This window comes from Polyodon spathula, chromosome 24 (genome assembly GCF_017654505.1).
Source record: "Polyodon spathula isolate WHYD16114869_AA chromosome 24, ASM1765450v1, whole genome shotgun sequence".
Taxonomy (NCBI): domain Eukaryota; kingdom Metazoa; phylum Chordata; class Actinopteri; order Acipenseriformes; family Polyodontidae; genus Polyodon; species Polyodon spathula.
The window spans coordinates 1,775,820-1,780,241 of record NC_054557.1 but is presented as its reverse complement, the minus strand read 5'-3'; the positions used below and the strand labels follow the sequence as shown (position 1 = coordinate 1,780,241).

The window sequence follows — 4,422 nt, the reverse complement described above, 5'->3', positions numbered from 1 at the left end:
AGTGGTGGCCATTGAATTACACTTCTGACTTAAATCCTGTCAAAACTTTTCCTTTGCATGTTTGTGATCCAGAGTAATGAATTTGGATATTGTCTTTCGACAGGGCATTTCATAGCCCGGAGCAAGATTCACAATCAGATTTTTAAACGCAGCTCCCTCTGCTATACTAACAGCTCTGATATCTTGTGTCCACTATCAGGCCTGTTATTTATTTTGCTCTGACACGTTTTATAAACTTTCTTTCCAAAATAAGCTGTCGCTGAAGGTGTTGCTTCCTTTAGTTTTTTTTTACTTGTGTTCCCACGGTTGTATTTTTTCTTACTAAATGATCCCGTAGGTTGGTGGTATTGCCACAGAAGCTCATTAAAACTCCACAAACAGCACATTTTACCTTTTCCATTTTGTTTAAAAAATAATAATCCAAAAGCCTGACTTAAATTTAAAATTAAATTAAATCGACAATTTAACTAGCAAAAACTGATCCTGAAATGTGGAGTACCTCTCTTCGCTAGGTTTTTTTTTTTTTTTTTTTTTGTCACACTTACTCTGAAAACCTACCTGCTGCATAGTGGGTGGAGAGGTTTTTTTATTTTTTATTAATATTATTCTTTAAAGGAACCAGAAAGTAAAGGAATAAGAGTGTCCTATCAATAAACTGATAGATGTGTTTTTTTTTTCTCAACCATCGATGGTTATAACAATGATTCGATGGATTGTCCCAGCCCTAGTTCTATTACATATTTACAGACTATTTATGTAAAGGTCTGTGGCAGAGCGGAAGCCCTGCTGGTATAAATAGTTTGGGATGTTTTTTTTTTTTTTTTTTTAAGTTTGGCAGGCTGGAGTTCATTCCATCTCTGCTGAATACACGTGTGGAATGTGGCTGGGTCTTGATTGAATAATTGATCATCAATCAAGCCACAGACACATAGTATAACAGCAGGATAAATCCTTTTTTGAGAGAGGAGTGTAGGTAAGTGTATCAACTGTGCGGGTTTTGATAACTGCTTTGATTTTGGTCCTTGTGCTTTGTGTTCTTTTTGTGTTTAGTAAACATGAACAATGGCGCTTTTAAACTGCAGCTTCCATCTCTGGGTTTGCTTTCCTGCCACTGACCTGCCTTGACTGCAATGCTACACTGCTACAGCATAATTTATTAATACTGTGATTTGGTCCTTGTCATATTAATTAGTGGCTAACATTCACTCAGTGCTTGAATTCTCTTCTATTAAGTGTAGGGTGCCAATACTTTGTCTGCAACTGTACAACATTTGTTCTATTTGGTATTGGTATTTCTTACTGGTGTATTTATTACACGACATCCACTAGAGTCAGTGTTGCAGGGGGACAGGCTTGTATTTAAAGACAGGACATCCCGCCAGATTAAAATAAATAAATTGGTAAGACATACCACAAAGATTGAATTAATCCACTGGGGGTGTAAGAAAAAGAGATCAACAGCAAAACAAGGAGATTGGGAGACTGGTGTCCTGCTAAAGGGATAGGAAAAGCATTCCTGGATTGTATCAAAGCATTTGTGGGTATGCCTTGTATCAAAGGAAGGGATCTGTTAGAAACATAAATGTTAGCAAAAACATAGTTAAAAGTTTTGAAATGTGTACTTTCAGATATAATTTAGAAATATTAAAAACACGTATCACAAATTCAACAATTAAAGTCAATGACCCCAAAAATCAAGTGTGTCTCCGTCAGTTCTAATCTGACACTTATCCAACGCCTTTTTACGCCATAAAATCAAACACTTTTCTGAGGGTTTCCGGCAGTCGCAATGGGTGTAATTGACATAAAAAAGGTAAAACTTAACATATGTATTAAGTTAAATCTGGAAAACAAACTTTTTTTTTTTGGTTAAATCTAGGAAAAACTGGGGGACATGTATCAAGAGTTTACGATGGAATTAAGGCCATAGTACAGGGTTTACACCAGCCTTAAAATTGCCCTGTATAATAATAATCTTTACCTTTCATAATGGACCACCATCACAAAGTGCTTTACAAGAGGATAGACTAGGGTGTGTGAACTATGCATCAGCTGCAGAGTCACTTGCAACAACGTCTCACCCCAAAGACAGAGCACAAGATGGTCAAGTGACTTGCTCAGGGTCACACAATGAGTCAGTCACTGAGCTGGGATTTAAACCGGATTTAACTGCTGGTTACAAGCCCGTTTCACACAGCCTCCTATCATGACACTTTTGGCAAGTTAAGGCCATTTTAGCACCGTCAAAATGCGCTCTGCCGTGCAATGCACTCCACTGCTCATTAGCCATGCACTTCAAGGCGTGTCAAGCCTTAATTATATGCATGGGCGAATTGTAGGCGGGGCTCATTTGTAAATGAAGTCTGTGATATTAAAATTACATTTATGAAGCAGCAGAAGAGCTGCGTCGGCTTTAAAGGGGTCCACAAATAAGTCAGATTTCAAATTCATTCTTATTTGCACACAAAGAAAAAGTCAGAAAGCAGCTGATAAGAAAGACCATTATGGCAGCAGTCATAATGTGATGGAGAGTGCAGGCTCCTAACCTTCCTGAACAGCAGGAACAGAGGGAGAGCATTAAGAAGGGGGAGAGTATTTACAGTCCGCATTACCCTTTTTGATCTCCCTGAGGATTAAACCGGTTATTTCATTATGTACAATTATTTTTATTCGTTGTATAATAAACTATGTTTATTTGGTTTTATCAGTTTATAATAATATAATATAATATAAAGTCAAGACACTTAGTCAACACGGGTCATTTCTACCTCTCCAGATGAGCTACCTGGGCTTTAGTGGGTTACCATAGCTTGTTTGCATACCATATCTCCCAGTAACAATCCGTGATGGTAAATCACATCTTAAACCATTACTGGCTGGTAAAATAACCAGGCCGTAGTGTTATAAATTGTGTGTAAAATATTGCCCAGTACTTTTTTTTTTTTAATGACTGGAAATTACTGCCATCTTTTATGCATATGGATTTCCATCTCCACACCCTGCACACTTTGTCTGGTGTTGCAAGGAGGGTCCCTGCTTGAATTTTCTATCTCAAGGGGTCAGGACATACAAAAGGTTGAAAACCTTTAGGTGAGTGCGTTGGCGAGTGCGTTTGCGTTGGCGTTGGCGTATTATTTTGACTACGTGTAGTGAAGGGGATTGCCCAGCCTACAGCCGGTTAATCTTTTGTTTGAACCTTTATTCTGGCCCTTGTGACAGTTTTTTTGCTCCTGTTTATTTGTTGTTTGTTCATTAAATATTCACTCTAGTGCTAAAACTGCAGTTTCCTTGTCACTGAGTCTCTTTCCTGCTGATAACATCTGGGCCCACAGTGCTATCCTGTTACAGCATTACATGTCTGCAGTAACAATATTGTATTGTGCTATCAGCCCCCAGTGTGGTAAAAGGGGAGACTGATTAGGGACCTGTCTGTTCCTGTGGTGGTTTTACATTGACACACACAATGTGTGTGTCTGGTGTAGTGATTGTGTTGGGGACCACCTGTAGCACATTACAGGGGTCGTGATTGACAAGTGGGGGCCCATGGGTGTTTCTGGTGGGTTTAATTTAGGGTTTAATAGGAGGTTGACTACTGTGTGGGTGGGATAAGGGAATGATTATAGGGGTGCTCCAGGCTAGCCCAGCAGAGCTGAGCTAGTTTGCAAGCTTTTCAGTATGCTGCTAAAGTGGGCTGGTACAGTGTAAACAAGTTAATGGCAGTACAAACACTTTGTGCCTGAGCCGTGTGGTATGGATTGTCTCTGGGGGTCTGCCGATGTGCAACTCTTCAATACTATGACATCTTTAACGCTGATGAAAACGTTCCCGTAATAACGCAATATTATCTCGTAATAACAATAAATATTTGTATACTATGTGACGCTGATGAGCTTCTGTTAAAAATAAAAACCCATAAATGTAGTGTGAATTTTGAGCTAGGTCAGGGTCAAACAGGTCATTTCAAGAACAGTGAGAGCATAGAAATACTTGGGGCAGCTGGGAACTAAGTGTACTACTAAGACAATAAAAACATTCAGAGAATTAGAAATGAATTGTACCGCGGATTACTTGATTGCATTAGAAAAACTGCCATCGCTAAACTTCACACTTCACACAATGAAAAGAACGTTTGCCACTATCTCAGCTATATGACAGCGTGCTTGCTGTGGTGTTTAATATCGTAAAAAACAGAACAAACTCACTGAAACTTGTTTTTTTTTTTTTTACTGAAAATATAAATGGCAACATGTAATCATAAGAGCGTGTTACATACTGTTAGTTACGGACTTCAGTAACACTGAGTATGCAAGATACAGCATGCTATTTCTCATATCACAACTGTACACAATTAGGGGCAGTCACCATTTCTATACAGTGGCAAAATATCTCAAATATAAACACGCTGAGTTCACCGTAGTCATC

General features: G+C 38.7%; 1 protein-coding gene across 1 annotated transcript in view; it reads left to right on the top strand.

Annotated features, from left to right (window-relative positions):
* Positions 1-2,721: 2,721 nt before the first annotated feature.
* The window catches only part of LOC121299184, a 34,230-nt gene continuing 32,529 nt past the window's right edge, over positions 2,722-4,422 (top strand). The window contains exon 1 of the mRNA XM_041226797.1: positions 2,722-4,422. This exon is cut by the window's right edge and continues 812 nt beyond it. The gene's annotated coding sequence lies outside the window, so the exon portion shown is untranslated.